We start from the raw sequence: 27,967 nt of genomic DNA on the forward strand, positions 1-27,967 counted from the left end.
CCAGGCCGGCAGCCTGCCAACTCAGTCTGGCCAAGAGACTCGAGTCCCGATTCTTGGCCAATACCAAGACCAGTGAATAGACTGACAGCTGTGTACGAGTGCGAGCAGCCAGGCTGCCAAAGTGCTGGAGGAGCGTCGTGCTGAAGAGATGGGCTCACCGTGGGCCAGGCAGATGGAACTCTGAATAAAAGTGTTTGATCAGAAGGATTTCAATTCCAAGAAACTCTTACTTTTCTCACAAACATTATGTTATCAAGAAGCAAGTCGATGTCGATCAACTTCAATTATTTCCAGCTGATATTACAAAGTATCAATTTTTAGCAAGAAAAGCACTAGCCAATTCCACTGTAACAGGATTTTTTTGGATGCTGTGTGAGCATCTTGAATGCGGAATGTGCACGCGTTGAATTTCTTGTAGACGTGCGATAAAAATTTGCGACATTGCAACAGTTTGGCGAACGTGCGAGCGCGTCGAAGGTGATGCCGCCCCGTTCAGCGCCCCCTTCAGCACGCCCCTGCTTTATTGGCAGCTCTTAGCATAAAGCCGCTGCAGGGCCAAAAAGCAGATGACACTGCCCGATACTCCTAATCTGCGTGAATAAAAATGTAAATGAATTGAAGATTGCCCCGGACCGCATTTATGAGCTATGACCACTTAAGCGGCCGGCAGAGGAGTGAGTATGGCGCACACAACGTGGACACAAGTGACGAGTGCGATTAGGTAGGTAGTAGTGACTATGGGGGCTTGGCTTTCTTGGCTTTAATAAGCCGCAACGGGCAGGTGAACAGCGCCAAGGCAGTGAACTACGTAGCCCGAATGGTGACTGAACCTCTTGTCCTTACTCCAAAAACCAGTCCGATCTGATGAAGAACTCCCGGCATCTCCCATGCCATCCCGAGTCGGGAAAAGCTAACGGAGCTGAGCCGCCGAATCGGGTTAAAGGCTCACATCCAGACGCGGCACAAACATGTTTTTACTTCCCGGACGAAAGCTTACCAAACTGAGGAAATAAAGGAGGAAAACACACACGGCCATCTAAATACCACCAGATGTGGTCAGAGGCGGCGCGAGTGGGGGTTCTATGGATGTGTAGAAGTGGAAGGTATGTGTGATGGTATGGGTAAAGCAGTATACAATTGTTCAAGTTTTTTAATACGACTTTACTGTATATACTGTATATACACTTATCTTTAAATCGGGAAGCCCTGTTTAGGTGAAATACTATATATTATAGTTTTAAAATATTAAATATGAAAGCAATTTTTGCTTTTAAAATGCAGCTTGAAATAACTGAAAGCTCACAATACAATCAAATGTTTTCGATTCCGCAATCATTCCATTCATCCCCATTATGGCACGCCCCTGCACGACCGTCTAAGACTGCCATTTCATGATGGCTTCGTTGCTAAAGTGTTTGTCGATAAACCAAGGCGAAGGTGATGGGGTAAAATGAGCTGTGGAGGTGAGGAGGTGAGAGGTGTGCGATTGACCAAGGCGCATATAATAAAAATTAAATCGCGCAATATAAAAACCCTCAAGTTGGAGGGGAGTGAAGGGAGGGGACCTCAAGCGAAGACGGGTCGAAATGAAAACGTAAGCGGAAAATCGAGTCACGAACATTGAAATATGTGTTGTCCACGGCCCCAGAGAGCTGATGAGGATGTAGATGTGGATGTGGATGTGGATGTGGATGCGGAGGACATGGACATGGCATCGACTGATAAATGCGTGGAAAATGCAACAGCTGCCAGAGCTGGATAAGAACGCTCCGAACCAGCAGGCAGCCAGCAGGAGTTGTGGATGTTGATGCGCCAGTGGAATAAGAAGGAAAAGTGGTCGACGAAGAATTTCCTTCACAGAGGAGGCTTACTGGCTGAGGCAGCCGCGGCTCTGTTGGTAAACAAATCATTTGAAAGGATTTTCACACACAATCCATCTTCGTTGGGCCGCTGACTGAGCCACACTGAGATCTGTCTCAATCGGTACACTCCAAAAAAATCAAGAATTTTACTATATTTGCTTTGGTTACCGCTACAACGCAAATGGTTCACAAAAAAATGTACTAAGTATTATTTTTCAATCGCATTTTATTGAAAAATGTATAATTCTTTAATAACGTGTGTTCTCCAAACCGAAGTCCAATTTCCAAATGTAAATTTTTCGAAATTACGATATTGTTCACCGTGTACCAGAGTTTTCTCTTGCTCTTCTCTTCAATCCCTTTTGAGCGGCAGGCAACCTGTTTGTTCGCCTGCACAAAGGATCAAGTCCTTTTGAGGCGAAAGTGTTTAGGACAAAAGGCCAACTCGGATTAGAGGCAGTACAAAAAAAGAGAAAGTTGGCATTGTCGTTTAGGAATTTCGCAGGATATCAATAGGCAAAACATTGACTTGCCGAGAGAATAGAACTTATGCAATCGCTTCGCTGCAGTTACAGTCTCACAGCGGTGACACAGGAACAAGGACAAATGGCAAGGACACTCTTGCAGTTTTCCTGACTTTTGTCCCTGAATTCCAGCCCATCGCAATCTTATGTAATTTCGGAACCACGCGAAGGTCAAGGGAAAGGGCAAGTTATTCAGGGTTTTATGACTACCGATCCCTAATCCTCGTTTTCTCAGATTAAGTGGTGTGGGAAGAGGCGTGTGGTCAGCAAACTGTAGCAAGGTCAATGGCTGTGTCCTTATTATTTATATGGCCATTAACTTAATGATAATTTTAACGACCTCCTAAGTTGCGATAATTTTTGGGTCAATGCGCGTCTGGAAATTCTTAATTTATTTTTTGTACTGCCATTTTCATTTGGTTTACATATGCAGAGCAATTTGGAATCGTTGGGAAATCTGTAGAAGTTATTCGGAACAATTACTAATTTCTTTCATTTCTGGTAAATATTAATTGTAAGACGTTGAACACTATTACCCAATAAAAATTCAAATATTTAGTTTACTTCCATTTCAATTTTCATCTAAGAAATTCCCATCGCCAAATTCAACCTAATCTGTATGTAAATTCAAGTAATTTCCCTTCTCTGAAATTAGATTAAATTCCTTCTGGCCAGCCATTCTCTGCCAATGTCCCGGAGTCGTGCGAAGTATTTTGTCAGTTTCATTCTGTTGCTACAATTTACGCAAAATTAAATTCACACTGTCCTCGAGCGGAAAGACAACACAACTCGAAGTGCGATTGAGGATGAGGGTGAGGGTGGGGGTGGGGGTGGGGCGACAGGCAATAAATGAAAAAATTCCAATGCAACATTTGAAGTTTATTGGCCATAAATAAGGGGCCAGAGACCCCCTTTTCGAGGCAGAGGCTCGCTCGAAGGACACTCGGACTACAAGTCGAGCGAGGACAACAAGCGACAGCGATTGACAATTTGATTAAAAACGAGTATCGAATCGAGTGGAAAAATGCATGCTGCCAGGATGCATTTACACTTTTCCTCACTCAGCATTTAAGTGAAAGTTTTGTCCTGAATTTAATTTGCGCTGGTGGGAAAAAGTCCTGCGAATTACCAAGCCATTCATCCGCTTTGAGTAATTGTTGCTAATGAAAAATGGGAGTGGGCGGCGAATTTAAGTGGCTAATTTCACTGGGGCTGACCAGGAATCTGGAATTTCCAGGAGGTGGGGGAACCAGAATGACAAATGAAAATGCAGCCGCTGCACAAAATGCAAATGAAATGCGCAACTGCGGGTGCCGAAGGGGGTTGTGGGGGTGTTGTGGGGTTGTTTCAGGACAATTGGTTTTCCATGTGCGAATGTGTGAACACGAATGCCGTTCCCCGCAGTCGCGTGTGTGTGTGTGTAAAATGCATTGCATGAGTGAAATGTCGTTGTCCGTCCTTTGGCTCCTGTTTTACAAATTTCCCATTTATTGGCCGTGACAAAATATGATACGAAAATTAATATTATTGATTAAATAATTGAAAATGGCAGCAATAAATTATGTACGCCTGGGCACTCCGCCCCTTTTGCCATATTTCCCCTGCTTTGGGCCCCTATTTTATGACAGTTTGTTGTGCGTTTTGGAATTGGCGTTGACACATTCCGGATCGGGATTTTGCTGGTCATTCTGTTTGGTATTTGAATGATTTCCAATCAATATCCATTCATTTGGTGATGGCTATTGATTTGATGGGGTTTATGGCTGAGAGGGGTTGTGAGGTTGATAGATAGTAAACTGAGAACAATTGAGAAATAGGGAGAAGTATTTTAGCCATATATAAAACGTCAAATTAAAAGAACATTGTAAATAGAAAGTATTGCATTACTTACGTTTTCACCAGATATGTACATTAAAGTAAGTTTTTAAAGCTTCCAAACTTTTATTTGCATTTTTCATTTGGGCTTTCATTTAGAAACAATTACCACACAAATTTTCCACCCTTACACGGCTTTCAAGGCATTCTCTCTTCAGCCCATTTTCCATCCCCATCTTCATTCGCCCTTCGCTTTTAATAAAATATTTCATAATTCCCTCAACGCTTTTGCTATTGACACTTGCTGATGGCATCTCTTTCTCTGGCCGTCTCTGTCTGTGGCTCCATCTCTTTCGCTCTGGGCCCCCTGCTATGCAGTCAAACGCGTAGGTGAAAGTTCACTCCGGCTGGTGGGGAAAGACGCACAACAGTGTCCTTCGTTGTTCGATGCCGTTGTCGTTGTTGTCCACAGGACCTCAGCTTAGCATCATCAACAATGCCAGGAGCAGACGATGGGTCTGGGTCCACTCCGAAAAATAAGGAGCAAATTCAATTACTAAGATTATTTATCCTTTCAATGGATGTTGTAAAATCTACTTTGTTAAATTATTTCGCAGTTCCGTATATAAGAATATCATTTATAATCATATCTTACCTCCTTTCTAACCGCCTCTAGACCGCTTTTCTGCATTAACCGACATTTTTGTAGTGCACTTTGGATGGGGTGCTTTGGGTTCGGTCCTCTGGCGACGGCGGCTGAATTGATTTCAGCGTTGATGGCGTTGACACAAAAAGCTTTTACGGCGCCCTCTGCGGTCGCTGCATACCGCTGGCTGGCCACCTACGGCGCATCCTGAAAGCCACCCCATTCTCCATTCTCCCCTTTGGTGCTGCATCCTGTTCTTGTTGCTCTGGGATGATTTACATATAAAGTGAACATGTCGTAGGGTTTTTTTGCTTCCGATCTCTCCTGGTGGCGGCCAGAGCTGTCGTATTCGAGCCATGGCGGATATTAAAGTTGTGACACCTTTAACCAAAACCGTGGAAAATGTAAAAATGTGCGAAATCCCTTACGGATTGGCCAAGAATTCGCGATGAGTTGGATTATTTTTCTTCAATTTATTCCATATATTTTTTGGTATGCAAAAAGTTTTCATTTGGAAATTGCAACCACCATTGTTGTTGTCGCTGTTTCGCGGCTACCTTTTGGCACAAAGGATGTGTCGCTGGTGCTCGTCCTCATCCCATCCTCATCCTTTTCCTGTTCCTGTTCCTGTTACTGCTTCTGCCCTCCAGCTGCGTCAGAGAATTCGGGTTTCCTTTTTTTTTGGCTGCCCTTTGCAGCCTCGAAACCATTTACGCCCCTCGACTGCGGGGGATGAAGTGGGGGGCAGGGGGATCACACAGCATGTCTTCTCCTTGGGCAACGTCAAAAAATATCCGCCCGTGTCTGCATCGAATTCAAGCGGCGGTTTATTATTATTTTCTGAGCCCCCTTTTATTCTGCCGGTCTCCTCTCTGGTTCGTTCCCATTTCTGCACCCGTTTTATAAGCGCAGATATTTTTTAAGTGTAATGAATTCAATTAAACTTCTTCGGAATAAAGACCTTTTATTCCGTTGAAGGAATGAAGAATAATTAATAAATTTTAGAGAAAGGAGAAAAAATACTTTAATCAGATTGGGCCAGTTTGTTAACCAATTTATAAAACCTAATATGTTACAGATATCTTAATAAGTAAATAATGTACATTTTTGAATAGAATAGGTAAATAAAAAGCTTTACAAAATTAAATCTCGCTTGTCTGCAAAATGTCATCAATCAAAGTAGCATAATTTTTATAACTATGACTTGTTAACATCTCCACAGACAGTGGTGAATATCACCCCCAGTAAGCACAGCTATACTCAACGCCATTAAAGTCGTCATCTTAAACCGAATGGAAAGGAAAATCCCTTACCAATTTAGAATCCGTCAAGGCCATAAAGCCAACCTCAGTGAGCACCACAGTGATAATTTCCGCACACAGGCACAAGAAGTAAAAAAGCGTTAAATGATTTACTTAACCAGTTGGCCGGGCGAAAACCCAACAAGCATTTGGCACACATTTTATAAGGAGGCGTGTACAGGAGAGGGGAAAGAGAGGGGAAGAAACGGGTGCCAGAAGGAGATGGCGATACAGAGCAAAGATAAACGTCGACAAAGCGATTTGTATCTAATTTTATGAGGTCATAAAAAGCAATCATTTCGCCATTTGCCGCACAGACCGCAGCTGGCAGTTGCCCATAAAGTGTGTGGCCCAGCCCCAGCCCCCGCTCCACTTCCACATCCACATCCACATCCACTTCATGAAAGGTTCTTAGGCGGCAGTAAAACGGATTTTATGGCCTTAGAACCGCTGCTGCGAAAGCCCGAGGTTGGCTGGGCTGGTTAAGTGAATTACATGGATTGGCTGCTTATTGGATTTTAATTGTTATGGCCGAGCGGGAGGTGTGGCCTGGCCAGTTCAAAAGTCGGAAGCGAAAGGTTGCCCCATCCAAACCACTTCCGGCGAAGGGCCGAAGAAGACAGCTGACTTTTTATCTGAGTGTCCAGATAAGCGTGTCAAATAATTAATTAGCTACAATGAAAAGTTCAACTAATTAGCACGGAAAACAATACTACAGTTGAGGGAAAACTCTGGTTTTTTATTAGTTGCTTTTCATTTTTGGGGCGGTAAGGTCACCACCGAAAACTTGAAAACGTGAAGGGAATACGAATATGCGCAGCGTTTATTTTAATGAATTCAACAAATTATTTATATAAAAAAGGAACACGAGATAGATATTTCAAGGTGCCGTGCACAGCGAGCGGGCAGTCGAGGGTTAAGCAAGCGTTTGGGGCACTTTAAATAATTATTAAAAATTAGTTCCATGTGTTTCCTGCAGCTGTCCATGAATGGAAATCAACTTGCTGGCCCGACCCCAAGTTGATACCTTTCCAATAAAATCCGCGATGGAGGGGAGGAATCTCCTCAATTTGGGGCCATAAATCAATCCCGGTCCCTTTCAAAATGTCTGTGTTTATTTTCGGGGGAGCTTTTCAAGAAATCTTTATAAATATGTATTCCGATCCGCCTGTCTCGTAAACATGTTGCAAAACACTTAAAATATTTGGCTTATTTCATATGTATATTCCCTCTAAATAATAAACATCAGCTTCTTTCCAACCGTGACACTTTCAGAGCGCTAAAACTGTCAACTTCCCGCTCTTGTCATAATTAAAACACACAATTTCGCTTAATTCCCTGCTGGCTCTTTTTGTTTAAACAAATTCTTGTCATGGTCGAGAAAACCCATTTGGCACCCAGCGTTGATGGCTGATTTGGCACTTTGTATGTGGGATAATAAATTTGAAAAGGATCTAGTATATTGGCTTGATGCGATTTCTGACAAATAATAGCTGGTGCGGATTATTTATGAAGACTTTATTTAACAATACTTGAATATACTTCTGCAGAACAAAAAGAGAGAAATGGAAAGGGATATTGCTGAAAAAAAGATATGTATGTCAACACTAATTTGAACAGTTCTACATTTTTTACCTTCTTTCTTTAAAATATGAAAATGTGATTTAATCTAAATTTAACGCACAAGTACTCATATGGTAAATACTCTTCAAAATCGGCACTCAAATTTCCTCACACGCGTCACATCGCCCACTACAATCTTAATTGCTGCTCAATTATAAAACATACACATCAAAATGAAATTCCCGCACGCAAAGCTAAACAGGAATCCAGTATCCGGATTATGAAGGAGCGGATCCTGTAATTAGAGCAATGAGCTGGGCGTCGATCGTTATCCTTGTGGGCAAACATATGGGGCACAATAAAACCCAATTTGGAGCATAATATTTCTCGACTCTGCGCCGCCTGCGTTGTTTGTACTTAATTACGAATATATTTTGAAATACTAGCGTGGCATACAAAATGGGGAAATGAAAAATGTTTGCACGCACATGTCATGTCAACTGCAAACGCATAAAATTTATTCAAAACACGCAGAATTCAAAAGCCAGAACAGCAACAACACGAAACACACGTTAACCAAAATTTCAGCCAATGGTTTGTTTTGGACACCAAAAGTTGTGCGGCATCCCGAAAAAGAATAGTTTCCGACACGATTTAAGCGCCATGATATGAACAAGTCCAAAAATATGTCTCCTTTGGCTTTGTTTAAAGCGGTTAAAATCAAAGAAAAAATATATCTCAAAAAATGCGATTATCTATTGTTATAAATATTACGTTTTGTCAAAAAAATTGGTACGATTTTTAGGAGTCGATGTCTAAATATTTTAAAAATACAATTCGTTTCTCTTAAAAGTAATGTTAAATGTGCCTCCTTGTCTTCCAAACGATTGAAAACTTAGCAGTCGTTTTCCGAGTTCCTTGTTTAAAATATATGTGTAATTCTGTTTGAAACCCTTTTTTTTTAGTTATTTTGAACGAAATTTTAAGTTTTATTTGTTGTCTTGAAAATTTATGTGCAAGTTATCATTAGACGCTCAGACAGGAAGAGGGAAAATACTCAGTCTGGGAGCCCAAAAAGGGCCAAAGAGCCCCGACTCCAACTTCGACTTGAATGAAAGGTGCAATTTTTATGATTTATCGCCATTATTATTATGAAAGCCGCCGGAGCTGGAAATGAAACCACAGCCAGGGAAACCAAAGCAAAGCCACAGAGGCAAAGGCGAAAAGGTAAACTCAAAGAATTTCTTTGAGTTAAATTATTCAAAAAAGGAAAACAAAAAAAAATTAAATAGAAACTTGTGTGTAGTCTCCACTGTAATTTTCAAAAAGACGCTGGCCAAAAGTTTTTGGTCAAAGAAATCGACTGAAACAAAAACAAATTAAGAGGGGCGAGCCAAATAGTGGAATATGGCGGCCAGGCCAGGGGAACATTAACATATGCAGCAGTTCACACGATATACATATATGTATATACTTAAGTATGTCTGAATATACATGTAGGTCCACCCACACAGATACCCGGCCACTCACACACTCGCACTGACAGGTGCCAAGGCATTGAACATTGACTGGCATCTGCTTGGGGGAAAAACGAGAAAGAGATACGACCTGAACGAACACCTCCAGATGGGATCGATAAGCATGGGATATGGATATATAAGCGATTCGCCGTGTAGTACTAGCACTAGCATATTAACTTGCTCCCGGCCTATCGCCCATCTATCGATAATTTGTAGCGCAATTTGCGCCTCGTTGCAAGAATTTAGTTTGGTGCCGTCATCGTGTCGATAAGGCGAACTAGTAGAGCTCACCCATAAAAGAACAGCTTATAACTGCAACGCCACTGCTTCAGAACTTCAAAATTTCAGAGCGGTTCATGCTGCGACGATATTAATGGTACTATGGGGTACTTTGGTAAATTGTTATAAATCGTATATGAATTGTGAGAAATATTTTCAACCTTTCACTAATGAAATCATCTTCAGAACGTTACCATAACCCGATTGCACACTCTTACCTGTTTTAACTTTGCCAATACTATAGAATCTGTATCTGTATCAGACCCCACTGTGCAACTGTGCAGTCCTGTCACTAGATGGACGCATGACGCACAGTTCGAGCCAAAGTCAGTTCCAGACACCAGTAAACAACAGCCCATGTCGATGGCAGGGGGTGACCAGGACCAGGACCCCCGACTGCATACAGTTTCGGGGAGGGGGGCGGGGCGCAAGAGGGGCATCGATATGCTAATACCCCGGTATGTGTGCGATTTTCTAACATTCGCCGCTCACCAGAGCTGGGCCATTCCGGACAGGTTGAGACACACGCGTAAAAACTGCACAAAATTGACGGGCCAGCGGCCAGCGGCCAGTGAGGCAAAGATTGCGAGGAGTGGGTGAGCGATAAAGACGGCTATAGGGGAGGGAGGGAGGTAGGTTGGGAGGATGGGAGAGGGATTGCGCCACTAATCGCTTCAACTCCAGGCAACCCTCGACCAAGAGTCCAGACAGCCAGAACTGACCAACTGCGCGAGATCATAGACGTTTGATAGGAGGTTAGGAGGGGTTTTGGGGAGGAGCGCAGGGTCTGCTAGGGGCTAGTGGGGTGGGGGGAGAGGGGTGCTAATGCACATGTGTGTGCGATGAGAAGAGATATTGGAGCTCCGATTGGAGCTGGAACGTCGAGCTGGTGGGACTTGGCCACGTTCGACCAATTCCCGGCAATTCTGCAGTCAAAGCGTTCGCATTTTGATTGATTTTAAATGATTATGGTTGACAGTGATTTATGTGCGCTGCATGCATATATTGGGCCAACAGGAGATGGCCATGTGTCCGAGTGAAGCCCCCGTTCTGGCCATAAAACGAGTTTAACTGATTCGCACGCACACAGGAAGGACAACAACATCGATTCTGATTCTGATTCGGATTCTGAGTCAGATTCTGATATGGCTTAGATGTCTTAGAAGCGCGTCGAGGCTAGAAGACGGTCCTCTATTCAAAGCACGTTTCCTGACCTAATCTGAGTAAGAACGCCTACAAAATTACCCCAAGCTGCGAATTTCTTGGGCCCACTGTGTGTATGTGTGTATATGGCTGGGATTTGATTATGGGTTGGCGTCTCTGTCTGGTCAGCTCTTTTATTTTGGTTAGATATCTGTCTTTTTTTTGTGTCTTTGGCCGCTGCCCAAAATCGATCCCTTTCCTCGGTCAGTTTTAATGAATCGATTTGAACTCGAAATGGGAGCGGACACAGAGGTTCCAGGAAGTTCCAGGTCAAATTGGATTACCGTGTTGGTCATGGCCAAGGGCCAAGGGTCGCGATTTGGAGTATTGCAATTCATAAAAATGGGAAAGGAATTTATAATAATTCATATGTACGTCAAAGTTATTATTGCCAATATTTTTAACCAGTTAAAGTGTGAATATATATTTCCGAATAAAACCCCTTATATTTAATGCCCAACTTGAAATGCAATCCGATAAACCTTGGACCAGACCCAATCTTGATTATCTTGCATCGGGACATCGGGACATAAGTGGAATATAGAGGGCACCGGGGCATAACTCGTGCATTGCGTCATTTCATGTCACAATTGTGTGACAATCAAAAATCAACTCAAGTCGGATCGGATCGGATCGGATGGGAGGGAAAAACTGTAACAACTTCATTCCGCAATGAGCGAGATAAAGTTTGACTTGTAGGTGCGTGGCTTACAAGAAAATGTCACAAACCGGTCGCCAACGGCAAACCCGGCTAACAATGAGGCGCAAAAAAGGCCGACAACAACGCAACAGGTTAACCAACATAGTGGCAGGCATCTTGTGCATGCGCAGATCCCAGACCTCCGACTTTAGACTTCGTGAGGAAGGGGGGAACCAGAAAAACGTACTCAGTATATCATAAATACGCATAACTCGGGCGCAAAAACGTCAGACACAAATGGCTATGAAAAGTCGGCAAAAACGCTGAAACAGAAACAGAAACAGAAGCAAAAACAAAGACCCATGCGAGTGCACAGCGGCCTGAGGCGGCTGAAAGTTGCATTAAATTCATTAGCCCAGAGTCCGACTTTGGCAGCAGGAGAAGGAGTCTTGGCCAGTTGCAATAACGAATGGGCTCGGATCGGAAAGAACCGCCACAATGGGTAACCAGGGGAGCAATTGCATGGAATTTGGATCAAACAATTGAGTTATAACAAGACGTGCACTTGAATAAATAAGGACTAAATAGGCGCGTAAAATATGTGTTTCCCTCGATAAACATCTGCAGAACCACTTAAATTAATAACGAAATATATGAGACAACTAATTATACAAACTTCACCATGAATTTTTGTAAAGATCCTTTCTTCAGAACAAATTCAAACTCTAAAAACTAGAAGGTTAATGTTAAAATGCACATTCTACTTATAACAAAAGTTTGTTTTAAAAACTGACTTACTCCAACACCCGCAAAACAACAATTTGTTTTAAAATTTGATGTGAATAGCTCAAAATAATTTCTAGAAATTTCCTTTTTTGTATTAAGGACGTTCAATTCTGCTTCTTTAAGTGTTTTCTTCAGGGACACATTCGTGCTGAATCCAGATCACCTGATGAAGATGTCGAGATCAATGATCGAGTGCGGCGAGTTCATAAATTTGTTTTATGAAGTGCCAGAGACATTTGTAACGAATGAACGATCAGCGATTAAGGTTGAAGACACTTTAACCAGGGGTTCCCTTGAATGATCTTGGAAGCAAAGCCCTGATTAAGTTCTCACTGCTTGATATTTAAGTGACTTTAGTTGTTTTGCGACGAGGAAATCATTATCCAGCAACTGTTAACTTTGTCAGCAACAGATTTTCCATTTTCGGGGAAAATAATTCATTTTGGGAGAAAGGGGAAATGAAAAGAAATTGAAAACTGAACAGAAAAATATATTTACTTCCCTTACCATTGCCGGGGGCGCCAATCGAAAATTGTTTGCAAACATTTTTGCTTGCATTTTTTTCGCTTCTGTGCCAGCTTCTGTGCAGAGTTTCGGGGAGGTCCTGTGCCCCAAGTCCTGGCTCCTGCGCCCAACGGATGCTGACAACAGCCACCGGCCAAAGGCTGTCGGCAGTCGGCAGTCCTGTCGCCTGCCGAGTGAAAATAATCGAATTACTTTCAACAGAATAATTTCTAATTGAAAAATATTGTAACTCATGTATGGCGCGGGTTCTAGCCCCGCCATTTCTCCACCTCCGAGGACGAAAAACTCCATCCTTAGTTTCCCACCCAAAGTTGGCCATTTTCGGCTCGGGCGACTGTTGTTTTGCGCTATTTCGGACTGGAGTTTCTTGAACTGATTTTAGGCCGTGCGTTGGCTTGGCACATCGATTCATTTGGGAGTACATCGTTAAGGGGTTGCTCTGAAAGGTTTCTGGGGGAACGGCCTTCCTTCCGGCTTTAATTTCCTTCGGTCACGTGTAAGCGTGTGACGAATATTTAAGTGCATTTTACTTGTGCAAATTAAAAAACGGTTTCTACTTCTTAACAATAACATTTTAGGAGTTCGAGTACTGTACACTGATTCTGCCTGTTAAGAGACTAAACTGAAAAGTTAAGTCTAAAAGAATGTATTCAAATTCAATTTTAGAATAGTAGCAAACTGAGTAACGGAGGTAACTACTAAATGTTACTTTGCATTAAAAATATTTCGAAAAATATTTCCATTATAAATCATATACAAAAGGCTAACGAACTGTTCATTTTTTCTCTTTCCAGGTAGCATATATTTTTCTTGACTATTTTGGTTGTGGTAAGATATTTCGATCTTGATCTCCTTGACTTTAGTTTTATCAGATCACCCCAAAAACGGCCAAACTCGACTCCCATGGAAAGAATAACCCATTACGCATTGTTCAACCTCAACTCATCCAAGTGTCTCTCAAGCGCAACCAATTAAAGTTTGTGTTCTTGTATTAAGACCGAAAAGAGCCCAACCCAATTCCAGCCGAAAATAATACTCCATGAGTAAAATACAAATTTCCATTTTCATATCCATTTTCACAACTCCAATCGCTGCCATTTCGACTGCGTGCGCTTTCAACTTGAGTGCGTGGCATACAATTAACATTTTCCATTTTCCGGTTGCTAGCTTGGCACCTTTCGTGACTGCCGTATTTATGAATATTAACCGGAGAAGCTGGCATCGCATCTTTGGCGGCCATGTTGCTGCCGTTTCATCCATTTCGGCAGCAATCAATCTGAGAAAATCCTCCCCCTATCTGGTGCGTGGTATCTGTTATCCGGTACCCGGTACCCGGTATTTGGTATCTGGTATCTGGTGACTGCCTTCTGGTGGATGGACAGACGCCATTCCAGATGCCACAAAATCTCTCCGACTGGCGAAGGGAGTGCGCCAGTGAGTGACAGTTCGTCAGCTCGATTTTAGACACACTTCAGCCCTCGACGCTGCCGCCATAATGACAGCACTCATCCGTCATTGTCCGTGTCTGTGTCTGTGTCCGTGTCCGTGCCTCCATGTTTCAGTTTCCGTTCCTGCCTTTCGGGGGTGTTTTTCCCGATACACACGCACTAGAAAGTGTCCAAAAATCCGGCAAAGACAAGTCAAGTCGCCCTCTCCAGTTTCGGGAAAAAATTTCCATTTCGTGTTTTGAAGATGTTTTTTTTCGCCCTCCGAAACACGTTTCTAAAATTGAAATACTATTCTATTTTTTCCCGGTTCCGTTCGGTTCGGCTCGGGTAATCATTTCATGTACAGTTTTTTGCGCCTAGATTGGAACATGTGCGTTGCCAACACCAGCAGGGAAAACAGGATCGAGAAAAAGGACAGGACAGGGCAGCATGTCCAGCCCCTTCTTCTCATGTCCTTCGGCTGTTCTCTTTTTTGGGTTTCCTCGCTGTCTTTGGAAAATGTCGAAACTGATATTCGTTACAATAGAAACATTTCAATTTCCAATTGATGTTTTCGGACCTGAAACGGGGGCGTGTTCAATGGTGTTTTCCTCATTCTTTCTCTATAATGTGTTTAATTTTCGGGGAATATTATTATTTCGAAGAGGGGTTTGTGGCCGAATCGATGACAGGTGCGGCTCGTAATTCAGTGTAATCATCCCGCTTGACTTATGCTCTCATCTTTGGGTAAGGACACTAAATTGTTGTTAGATGTCGCTCTACCTTGGCAGGGGTATTTGTTCCAGTAAGAAATATTCCAATTAGGAATTGAATAATTTGCTTGCCTTTTGTGCTAAAATGTAATTATATATTAATGGGAATAAACTTTCTTAGAAATCTATTACCAAAGCTTCTTATCAAAACAAAACTCAATCCTGTCCAAATGGCCGCACTCTAGCACTTAGTAAATGTTCCTTTTTCCTAACAATTCTATTAGCGTTAATTAATATTCAGCGGTTAAAGGGCGAAGCCGCAAATGTGACCAACACAAAGCCTTTCTCCAGGACCCACGCTTCCCCCTTTTCGACCTTCTGCCAACTACCACTAACACAGGCACACACACAGACACAGACGCAGACACCGACAGACAGGGCCTGTCAGGATTGGGATGCCCGCTGTTCCGTTCCTGTTGCCGCCGCTGCTTCGTTCCAGCTCTTCCTGCGCCCAAGTCCCCAGCTCGCCAGCTCCCCGGCTCCCCACTCCGATACTCCCCCACTGGCAGGACCCTTAACCCTCTGCTGGTGATGATTACAATGATGGCTTCTCCCGTCTTCTTCCTCTTTGCTTATTTGCGAGCTTTTGTTTTGCTTTCGTTGTTTGTTGCCAGCGGCCTTTCGGTTGATAATTTTTTGTTTCGGCCGCTTCTGCTGCTTCTGTTGTTTTCGGTTTTCGGTTTGGTGTTTTGTGTTTTTTGGCTTTTGTTTCGTCATGTGTGCATTTCATTTCATTTGATTTCCTATGGCGACTGCACTGCACGAAAAGTGTTCAGGCGAGTCAATTAATAAATTATATATACTGATCGATATAATACGAAAGTCTTGAGAATACAAATAAAGCAGTATGTATTTTAAGCGATTTTCTGTCACAAAACACCACTTAATTCAAAATGTTAGTTGAGTTTTCGTAACTTCAATTGGAATACACTATTTTTAAAATACAAAGTAAATAAACCCATTTTTGTCAGTGGAAGACAGCGAGGTCGCGGACGCCGCATCGACGCCGACTGAGGCAGCGACGGCGACGGCGACAGAGGCTTGTGCGCCCATGTTTGTTCTTTTGACAGGCAGTCAACCCGTCGTCATTTCATTTGTTCAGCAGCGCGCACTCATCCATGCCCGCACCACCCCCCTCGCCGACGTCCTGCTTCCAGACCCACCCCCTCGACTCGCCACCCCCTTCGGGCAACCCTGCCCTCTATCCCCTTCTACTCAACCACCAAACCGTTAGCAGAGGCCGAGGCAGAGGCAGAAGCAGAAGCAGCGGTAACGGCAGCAAAATGCCGTTTCCTTTCCCTTTTCAGTTTCATTTCCCGTGCGCCCAAAGTTTCCCCCGTCCCCGGAGTTTTCCCCCTCGTCCGCCGCCCCTGTTCCAGGCAACGGAGTCCGCCTGTCAGTCTAAAACGGACCCGTCGCTGGGTCCGCTGTCCGGCCATTTTGATTTATGTGCGTTTCATTTCGTCGTTCAATACTCATATGCGAATGCGAGCCGGAATGTGCGATTGTATGTGTGTGTGTGTGTTCGCGTGCGAGTGTGTGTGCGGATCGGATATGGGAGTTTGGAATATCTTTTGCCAGTCAACTCGCTCGCTCCCCGTCACTCGCCCCCCGCTTCGAGCCTCTTGCTACACTGGATATGGATGCGGGATATCCACAGGCAGGAACCCATAGTTAGAAATTTAGCCACTGATTAAATTAAGTCAAGAAGACAAAAAAAAAGGGATTAAATGGAATATTAACAGGATATCAATGACGTGCTTTCTATCATATTAACTCTTTATGTAGGATTTTTAAAACATATCTCTAGAACTTAATGGATTAAATGTATACACAAATTTATGAATGTTTCACAAGGACTCATGGCTTTTAGTTAACTTCAGTTTAATTTTCCGAGCTGATATCCTATTTATGTTGTTCATCAGTATTTGTGTGCCCCTGACTGTAGTAGTGGACATGTGTGCGTGTGTTTTAGTTGGAGGCACTGTGTGTGTGCTCCCATTAGCAGTTGCATGGGAGGCTCTAATTTCGAGTCCTGGTCTGAAGTGGAAGCTGCCAGGACCACGTAACGTTTTTGATTTTCGTCTTTGTCAGCTTTTGGCCTGACATCAGTGGGTCGACGGAGGGTGTCCGGATTTTGAGGAGGGTGGCAGTGGGAGTGGACCCTTTTCCCTAAGTTGAAATTTCAATTCAACGGATTTTGCGGCGAAAATTGTTTTTGATACGTCGTTGGCCATTGTGCATGGCAGTTTCTTCTTGAATCCAGGATATGGCTAATGACGTCCCGCTTCAGAGTGGCCCTGATTGAACGGCGCTGCTTTGAGCAGGGGACAGGACGATGTGCACAATGAGGGTGTCCTTTCAGGGGTGGGGAAGTGCATTAGGGATGGGCTGTGTACTGGGATGCCGTGCAATCAATATAATTGCAGCGCTTAATGGATGTTAAATGTGCTCGAAACAGATGCCGAAATAAATTAAATTAATGCGAGTGAAACAGGAGCGAGGAAATATAGTTAAAGATGGTATTGATTTTTCTCTGATTTTAAATCTTAACCCTCTCGAACATTTTAATATTTATCTCACTATTATAAAGACCGACAGTAGACAATAAATGAATGTTTTTCCGTTAGTTACTTACTTACATACTCTTACTTTTCCTAATAAATTTAAAATGGAATACAAGAATTTATCTTCAAAATGCTTTTCGTATGTTAAAATGTAATGGGTCTTATAAATAGGGCCTAACCACCTTTTCCTGGCATCTGCAGCTCTGTTTTTTTTTTATCAAAATAAAAAGAAAACGAGAAAAGATGGGCAACAACAACTGTTGCTAGTTGGTGCGTTGCAAATGCATTAAATGAAGTTATCAACTCCATCTGTCCGTCTCTGTCTGGCCTGCTCGGCCTCGTGCCGTCTCTGTCTGAATAAAACACAGAATTTAGATTTATGGCTTCACGCAATTAGCGCTTAAATATATGCAAAGGGATATTGAAAATCTGATATAGATTTGAATGCAGGAGAAGAACAGGACCTTAGGGCGTAATGAAGCCATACCACTGACATGGGAAAGGAGAGGGAAGAGAGGTCCTTGGACCTCGGCGTTCACTGACCGACGACACTCTCGATGACTTCCCCGTTTCCACGCTTTTCACTTTCAATTGCGGCTCAACTTTTTACTATATAGAAGCGGCAACAACAATTGCGCCGCCAAAAGCCATAAATCTTATTTCTCCGCTTTTTTATTTTTTTGTGTGCGTGCTCTTCGAGGGGGGATTTCCGAGAGGGGGATATTTGTATTTCATATGCATGGCGGTAATTTTTGTGATTATGTTGTTGCTGTATGTAGCCCAAAGAAACAAATATTCAAGTTCAGCCTGTTCCCATAAACAAAAATAGATATAAAAAGGGTTCGCTGGCTACTAAACAAACACAACTTCCTACCCTGCGTGGCTACTGAATTATTATATATTCATGGCAGCAATTATCGGCGAAAAATCAAAGTGCTAATCTGAAAACGACAAAGAATTTCTATATAAAATTTAAATTTTCCTCATGCAAAGCTCTCAATTATTTAGTTATCATTTATATTCCACAGCAATTATTTCACTATTTACATAATTTTTATTGAACTTAGTGTGTATTTAATTTATGCCCATTTATAAATGTCCACTCTCAAGTTGTAACTTCAGCTATTTAAATGTAATAATTATTTCGAAGATACCTCATTGCTCGCCGACAGCACTTTTGCTAACAAGTTGGCCAAAGCGCGGCAACAAATGTTGCTGAAGAGCACAGTGCGCGCGAATGTATAATAACAATTTTCTGCAAAATTATTTTATTTAGTATATAAGTTTTTATTTTATACAACTTTTTATTGGATACGTGTTAAAAGTACTTGGTTTCAAAAAATATTCTAAATTGGTATACTTAAATATGTATTATGTATTTTAGATAAATAAAGGGTTCCATTACTTTAATTGGAAAAAAGGTCGGAGGGACAGTATTGATAAACACATCAAAACTTATACATTATTATTTTTAGCACATATATTTATATCATATGCTTTTAATATTACTGCATACAATGAGCAAAAAGCTTTGTAGATTTTGGTGCAGAAAACATTCTAAGCATTAAGTTTAGAAAAGATTAAAAATTGTGCTAAAAAAACGTCAAATTAATAAGATAATAAATTATCTGCAGTTAACTTTATTAAATCACTCTCAAGGTAAAAAAACATACGATTCCCGAAATGGCGCAAGAACTACTGCACGAGCTACTAGTTACCCATCCCGCACTGTTTGCGTTCTCCAGCCGGCGAGAGTGTGTGTTTGCACAAAAACAATGCCGCCATTTATCATTTTCGATGCTGGCCGTGTTGCTGCTGCCGCTGTTGATGTTGCTCAGCAGCAGCAACATGTTGCCGGCGGCAGCCATGGGCAACATGCGATGTTTACGAGCCGGGCTCATTGTGATTCACTGGCGGTTCAGTTGTGAATGAATGGACGTGCCAAATAGACGTGCCGCCGCCGCTCGATTCGCACTTTGCTTTCGGTTTTGCCGTCGTTTTACGCGTTTAGTTCCGTTCGGTTCGTTCCCAATTCCCAAATATCGAACATAGAAATACACACCAGCGGACCCGCAAAGAAATAAGATAAAGAAATATTGAAGAAGTATAAAAATAAATTCGTAAAGTCGATGGTTTCCCCATTACTTTGGCTGCCTGCTCAGGACAAGGGCCACACCAAGAGGCAAAAGAAAGAACAAGAGGGAGCATAGGAACAGGAACCAGAACCAGATAATAGTGACATAAGCGACCTTTTCGCAAATATTTTGGCGCAAAATGAGCGGGCGCCAAGTGCCGCATGGTGGAGCCGCCTGAAAATGACATGGAAAATTCGCCGAAAATCGCGCATGTTGCCAGCATCAGTCCGAAAGCACGAAATTGATTTCTTTCATAATTTCCGGTTGCAACACGGACCCTTAGTCAAAATAGGGCTTATCTGATAGCCAGCAGCAGCATTGAACTTTCCGGCTGCGAAGGAGACGACACCGAGATCGCCAATTTTCGTTCAGCTCGTTCTCTGAGCTCCGGCGATAAGAAATCCATGCTGATAAGTCCGGGAGGACGGTCCGCGGCAAATTGAATTCGATTCTGACCTGTATGAAAGCCAGCGGAGATACGGATACCTCTGGGTTTATGGGTAGAAAACGCAGAGCGTCGCGCCAACATCGAAATTATTTGCGTTTGCATCTTCTCGTCCTTTCGTTTATCGTTCTGATTGCCATCGTGGTGGCGCGGATTCTATTAATTTTGCTTCTGTATCGTTTGCAAAACCTAAAGAAATTCAAAAAGTTCGCCATCAGCAGCCGCAACACAAAAACAAACGAGTGTAAAGCCCAGCATAAAAATATCAATACAAACATAAACATTTACCCAATCTCAATCTCAAAACATTCGCATCGTTTCCACACAAATATGCTTAGCTCGCCAGAATTGTGATTGTACATATATTATATTTAGCGGCATTAAATATAACAGTTTAAGCAGTAATTTAAGTGTAAATCTTACAAAACGTCTACGTTTTTAAAAAAGAATTTGTGATATTATATATTAAACGGAAAAATCGAAGTATCCGAACAAAACTGTGTATATAAAGTGAGCGATGAACATCAATGAACATTTTAGCTGGGCAAAGTACACACGAATAAATATAAATATACATGAATATATATTTTGGGCACCGACTTTTACACAACAATTATATATATCGATAGAAAAGACACGAATACAATCACAGAAAACTAAGGTAAATATTAATAAATCTTTTACCAACCATATTTAGGGTTAAATTGAAAATATCTTAATAAAATTATTTTTAAAAAGTTACTTTTCTGACTTATAGATTTCATTAAACTATGATTATTAAATCTGCTTCATATTTAAGCCACTTGATTTCCCCAAAGGCTTCAATTAAATGACTTACTCATTTAAGATTTGCATACCTAAAAGCTCTTGTTTTCAGAGCTGCAAAAATATTTCAATTGTCGTCATATTCCAGTTTACTCTCTCACACAATTAGCCGCAATCAATGAAGTGAAATACAGTATTCATTCAGATTTATTTTTAACGGCCTAATACAATGAAATTCCAAGCCAATACCAACTCGAAAAGATAATAGTTGATAATCAAATTAATAAGCACAAACGCGTGTCTATAATTCAATGTAATCAGAATAATTCTCATAGAAGCGAGCACCAGCAGTCCGATGATTAATGGAAAAAAAAAGTAATACCACTGCGATGGAGGGGGATCGTCGAATGATATTCACGGCTAGTTGCAATTTAATTAGATCATTAAAGCAGTTCATAAATCTTTCTCGGCTCGCTCGTCGTCGTTTTACAAAGCAAATTAGCACCGGGTAATCGGAAATCGCGATTTGTAATCGTGGTTCAAACGTTTCAGTGCCTCGGTAATCAAACAAGTTGTTCTCCAAACACAAAATATACAAATGAAACCGGGAAACTCGCGGAATGGCACCTAGTTTATGGAGGAAGAGAGGAACAGAGGTACAATTAGAGCGAGAGATCCGCCAAACATATGAAATAATTAGCACACGCAGATGCAGATGCAACCATGGCAGATAAGAAAGGGAAAGAGCGAGAGGGGCATGCACCGAACGAGCGAGACGGAGAGCTGCCATTCCCCAATTTTTAAACTTATCCCCCGCAACATCTACGCTCTCGCTCTCGCTCGCTCAGCTGCAATTGGCAATGGCCATAAATCATTTCTCGCTCTCAATTTCGCGCATATTTTTTAGTTTTCTCTCATCTGGCATATGAATATGTTCGCCACACACACAGCCACTCAACAGCAAAAACTGGCGTATCCGTGTAGCCGGGTAATAATGATGTGCCGCTGAATGGCGTCAAAGTATTCAAGTAACAATTAATTTAATTGCTAGTGCAAATAAAAAAAATTACAAGAATGTTTCAATGTTCCAAGCGTGTAATGAGAAGCGGAAAATCCTATGGACTATCGAATGCGAGATCTCTATCGGGTACTGTTTGATTAAACGATTGCAACATATTTTTAAACTTTGAGGAATAATTAAATCTTATAACTGAGTTAATTAGCTTTCATTATTAGTCGTGATTTTCAGCTAAAATTATGGAATCTTAGCTAGTTATGCTTTAACTGCTGTGTACATGATTACTTTGAAAACTTTCAAACTTAATGCAACAGCTGGATAAAATTAATGAAACTATAAGGATACGGATTAGGTTGTACGATTTTTTCACTGAAATATACAACTTAATTGATAGCAGATTTTCGGGAGTTTTTTAAACACTGTGCAACGAATTTTCCCTTTTTTTTGTGCGTTTCCCTTTATGAAATCATCAACAAATTGCATCTCGCACCACGCTCTTTATTTGTACGGCACTTTCATTGAGCAAACAATTCCGAGACAGATAAAAACAATCTCTTTGTTGCTCGTGCGCATATTTATATAGTAAATATAACATGCTGTGGCAATCATTTCAACGCCTCCCGTTGCACAAAGCTCCCCCTCCCCTTCCCCCGGCCAAAGCCAAAAGCCCAAGGCTGTGGCGCACGAACAGTACTAAAAAATCACTGGAAAAGAGAAAAAACTGACAACTGTTCGGCGAAACTAAACCAGGCTCACAAGCCACCAACGGTGCAAAATAGGCGGCTGAGGGGGCGGCTGAGGGGGCGCAGGTCGACTTGTGGGACCCCGTCAGACAGGCGCTTTTTCCCTGGATTTGTTGTTGCTCATGTTGTTGCTGTTGTCTATCGGTTTCATAAGTTCTATGAATAAATTTCCATAAATGTGTTTATTTTTTCGTTATTTTTTTATTTTCATTCTGCTCGTCGTCTGCCTGCCCCAGAGCTCAGACTACAGCTGGTTCTGGCCGTAAGTCTGATCAAAACTGAGGTGAACTGCGACTGCACTGGGCGAAAATCGAAAGTAAAGCACAGAATACTTTACTTATAGCTTAAACTTGAACCAAAAGCAAAAATCCTGAAATAAGCAAATATGAGGAATTAAGTGTTCTTATAAACCCTATGTAACCATATTCTGCATTCCCAACATTTACTTAATGATGATTTAATATCTATTTAATACATATTTTCCTTAACTAGTCATGTAATGTATTGTATTTTCTGAAGATACCTTCCATAAGTAATTTGTTCAAGTTGTATAAATATATTTACATATGCACTTTGTTTAAGAGCACTTTTTTTGTGTTTAAATACCCTTACTATCCGAGCGCCTTTCTTTCACTGCAACGTAGCAGTAAACGTCGGATGCAACTACTGCAAAATGCAATGCAGAGAACAATTTTCAATATAAGCATCAAGTGACTAAATGTTGTTGCTGCCGTGCATGTTGCTGCTGCTGTTGTTGCTGCTGCTGCGCGTGTGTTGGAAGCGACAGTTTGACTGACATTTTTCTAGCATATCGTTTACATATTCGTTAGATTTTGCAGCGTGCCTCGAAGTCGCTGCAGTTGCTTGTTGTTAGTGCTGTTCAACATGCTGTTATATTGAATAACACACGCACTCCAACAACTCGAACTGGAGACTTCAGACTGCCGACTACTATATGCTTATATGTATATATACAATATATATGCCGGAGTAGGGAGCCGAGAGTCTGGGGCGGACAAGTGCAGGCTGTCAGCTAAAGTTGAGCTTGAACAGGGGGTACTTTGTGTGGGTCCCATGTGGGAGTCCTTTGTGTCCTCTCATGTGACTCCTGTCACTTGCAGTTTTCGCAGCGCGTTGTATTAAAAATTAATTTTGCCATAAGCCCCACTAATTGCATTATAATGAAGCTGTCGTTGTCACCTGTCGTCCGATAATCTCTCGCTCCCACAAAAGTATCTACCAACGGCATACAGATAGATGCATGCAGTTGTCAGTTGTCGTCCGACAATACAATTAGTTTCAAATTGTATGCACTACAATGTAGTTTATATGGTTATGTTCCAATTTGAAAAACACATTTTACCCTGTTTGTTTGAGAACATGAACACAGAATTCATTCTTTAATATCCCAATTGAAGTTTGATGAAGCCATCAGTGTCACAAGTCGTTTGTTAATAAGTATAAGTATCTGCCATATGCAAATGCAGTCAGACTTGCAGTCTTCAGCTGCAGTTCGGCACTGCAATTAGTTTACCCATGTTATGCGCTTCGCTTTATTTTATGATAAAATCACTTCGAGGAGCAGCACTCTTTGCATGGCCACCAATGATCAAAGGCTATGGCCAGATAATCTCCGGCGCTCTCGGTGTCCATTAATATGGAATGACAAGCGATGTCGTCCAGCGATTGCCATCAATCTGGCATTAATTTCAATTTCAATTTCTGTGTTTTTTCCCCTTTATCTGCAGCAAGCGATAGAAATGTCACAGCGCTTAATCAAAGCGCCGACGGCAGCTTGGGAAGATCCGTTCGACATTTCGGCGATATTATTCGCTATTTCTCCTCTGCTGGCCCAGATTTCAGTCGACCAACTAGTTCCCATTGATTTTAACTTTTGCCCGTGAATAGCCATTAATTTGCCTTAATTTAAAGCTGCGGACTCGCAGATTTATCAAATGTGGGAGAAAAGCACTGATGAGCTGATGTGTGGTTTAAAAGGTGGAGTTTATTTCTTGGGCGGCATAATTATTGAGACGGGCACGAAACTTATGGACAGTATATATAAACTTCGTTTTGTCTGAATATTCATGTAGGCTCAAATTTACTTAATGCATTTACTAATATATTCCCTTAACTAAAACGAACTTTTAGTACTTTAAAGTGAACCCTTAAATCTCTCTTTTATTATAAACATTTATCTATGATTGCTGATTATCTTTCTTAATTTAAAAATTTATTTGTTTTACTTATTTTCCAAGTCTGCCCCTCCTAAACTTTAGATGTGCATCCCTATTATTTTATTTACCCGGGTCATTTGTTGTTGCCGCGGGTGTTAGCCTTTCCATTAAGGCAACTGCCATTGTTGAGCTCTCTTTTGGCCAAGATGCAGCGGGAACAATGTGAAAGGGCAGGCAATAATGCCGGAGTCCGCGGGTATGTTGGCCACGTTAATGATGACACGCGCCCAACTAGACGCTGCTGAGGAGATCCCAAAACAAATTAACATACAAGGCCGGAAAGGAGGGGAAAAGCGGAGGGAATCCACCGCCAACGCAGTGGATCCACTGGCTCATGTTGCTGTTGCAGTGGCAACAGTTGTAGCTGTTGCAGTTGCTGCTGCCGTTGCCGCTGCCGTGGATGTTGCTGCTGCTGTTGTGTTGTCGGTACAAATAAGGCGAGTGCACAATAGTGCACCTTTGGGGCAGTGGCAGTGGTAGTGGCAGTGGCAGCTGCAGCTGCACTCTGCAGTCTGGCGGCAACAACATCGGGCCACAGCTTACTGGGGATTAAGTCAATTGCACTCGAATGTCAACCAAATGCCGCAACAAGTTGCCAACGTGCAGCCAATAACTTAATTAGCCTCGGAGTGGACGTAGACTCCATGATCTGTTCGCTGTTGTTGTTGCTGTTGTTTCCTTATTGTTGTGGGTAGGATGGGGTTAAGAAGGAGCCGGACAGGGCTTAAGGGGAATTATGTAATCCGGTTGAGCCCAGAATATGGAGCATGTGAGTGCGCTTCAAAGTTTCCAGACCGCTGAAAGTTTCCATTGGTGTTAATTGTGCAATCCGTAGTATTTATTATTATTATTATAGTCCGACTCCTTGATAAATAATCGAGTATCTAATAAATATGGATTAGTAAAAATTAGTAACTGCGTTACTTTAAGACTTTTTATGTTGCTCGACATTTTTTCATAGCTAATTTGCTTTTCCATGAAGCGACGACTTTCCTGCTCCCAGACTGATCGCAATTTTTTGTAGCCTCTGCCCCAACGCAAGGCTTTTGTTTCGATTCGCGACACAAGCCCCAAAGCCCCAAGAAGTTAGCCAAAACTGAAGCATGTACAAAAAACGAGACCTGAGTGCGGCGCATAATTGTCGTTTTCCTTTGAACTGCAGCGCCTGCAATTTGCTTATCGCCCGGCGATCGCGATTGTCAATAGGGAGCCCGCAGGGGCGGTGGGGGGATCGAAAGGGGGAGGGCTGCCGGCATTGTTGTTGCTCTGGCGCTGTCTTCTTCGCCGCTGTGCGCTGTAAGTTCGAGTACATTTCAATTAATTAACATTCAACTGCACATGCGCAGCGACATCACAAAAGCGGATACCGAAAATTGCTGATTGCGCCAGATAAACTCATTTACAGCGGTTAAATGCCACCGGCGGCGCACATTGCCAACACTCACGGGCGTTTCGGGCGGAAAGTTGGGCGGTACGAACGTAGACCGTAGAGCGATTGAGCGGTCTGCACGTCCACTGTGCATTTCCAATAAAGTTGGGCACTGCGAAAGAGTTTCGGATTGAGCTTTAGCTAGACAAACAAATCAAAGAACTCTAGTCATGCTAGAAACTAAATTGATTTGCCTACATATAATAATATGCCTTAATATGCTTTTAATATGCTTTATAAAACGAACCAATATCAATTTTCATATTAAAAATTGGACTCTCCTTCTTGGTAGCTATTTTCTGAGAGTGTATGCCTGGCTGAGGCCGCTGATTGACAACGATCCGAGCGATTCGCCTGATGTCTATCGCTGCACACGTTTCTGGCCGAGGCTCTGTTTTAGTTTCTTTGAGGCCGGCTTCTGCTGGAGCCGCTGCTTCTCAGGCTGATGGCCACCTTGTCCATGTTGGCCAACTCCATGTTGCTCCTCCATGTTCGTGTTCCAAGGCTCTGGAAATTGTCATGTTGTTTTGCGGCCCGACGAACTCCGTCGCTGAGCAGAGATGCTTATCGCCACGTCACGTTACAAATTTATACCGCAGCGACATTAGAAAAATTATTGTAATTAGCCAGCTAGCAGAGCAGGAGGTGTGCGAGCGAGAAGAAGCACACTCACACACACACACACACACACACAGGCAGGAGTGGAGCAGAAGTGGCTGAAGTTTGGTTAGCCTGCCACCAGTTAACAGTCGCAGTTGTTTGCGGCCGCCTTGTAATCCTTTCCACAAACAGCCAACGGCGACGGGCGCCGCCAATATCCCGCACACACTCACCCAGAAGATACACGTAATACCCTATACACACAGATAGTATGTGTAGTATCCACATATGACAGCAGGCAGATTATAAGGGCAACCGTGTAAAGTGTAAAATGTCTTAATGATAAACAAACAGAAAAGTTTTGCCGGCTACGGTTAGGATTTCGCAGAGGATATTCCCCCACGCGTACTGACGGTGGGTAGAAAGAGGGTTTTTCTGAGATACCAACGATACAGGACGAAAAACGGTTATCTGTCTGATACGTTTGCTTTACACGTGGCGTATACGTTATATTCGTTATGTGTAAGGCAACAGGGGGCGAAGCTGCAATGAGAAATTGAAAATTCGATAGGCTGTGTTTTGCTGAATTTCTTTGTAAATCTATGTTTAATTTGAAGTCTAAATATTCAATTTCAATGTGTGTTGTTTCCTGTGATTTAAGCGATTTAGTTCGTCATTACATCTCGCTGCTATTTCGAACTTATTCCCAATTCTTTATAGACGTGTTACAGCTCTGGCTCTTTTTTTCACCACCCCACCCGCTCCCATTGCATTTTTGGTTGGTTACATTGAAATTGCATGTTAGCACGCAAGTTAGGGGTCCGTTCCCCATCTCCACCGCTCCTGTTCGCCTACCGTTGTTGCCGTTTGGCCGTTGTTGCTGCCACCGTTGTTGGTATAATGTCTTCTTATTATGCTGCGACACTGTTGCGGCCGAAACTCGTATTCCGCCCCCTTGAACGTGGCTCGTGGGTCGCTGGTTGTTGGCTGTTGGCAAATAAAATGTCTAAGCTCGCAAATTTCGTATAAAAAAGTAAGCCACATCGGGAGAATAAATAAAATATGGTTTTGTTATCAGTGGAAGGGATCGTGTATGCGGCTAATAACATGCAATTTCCACCAACAGCAACCACGAACGGCACGCATATCCATTCTACATATTTT

At 42.3% G+C, this 27,967-nt stretch overlaps 1 protein-coding gene across 6 annotated transcripts in view; it reads left to right on the plus strand.

Moving 5' to 3' along the window:
- LOC6536119 (homeotic protein antennapedia) overlaps nucleotides 1-27,967 on the plus strand; it is a 102,941-nt gene that overhangs the window by 47,757 nt on the left and 27,217 nt on the right. For 2 of the 6 annotated variants that reach the window (XM_039375311.2, XM_015192086.3), the window contains exon 1: nucleotides 20,384-20,672. The exons of the other annotated variants lie outside the window; for them this stretch is intronic. The gene's annotated coding sequence lies outside the window, so the exon portion shown is untranslated. Of the gene's footprint in view, nucleotides 1-20,383; nucleotides 20,673-27,967 lie in introns of those variants that run through there. 6 annotated transcript variants of the gene reach the window in all.

This window comes from Drosophila yakuba, chromosome 3R (genome assembly GCF_016746365.2).
Source record: "Drosophila yakuba strain Tai18E2 chromosome 3R, Prin_Dyak_Tai18E2_2.1, whole genome shotgun sequence".
NCBI classification, from domain to species: Eukaryota; Metazoa; Arthropoda; class Insecta; order Diptera; family Drosophilidae; genus Drosophila; species Drosophila yakuba.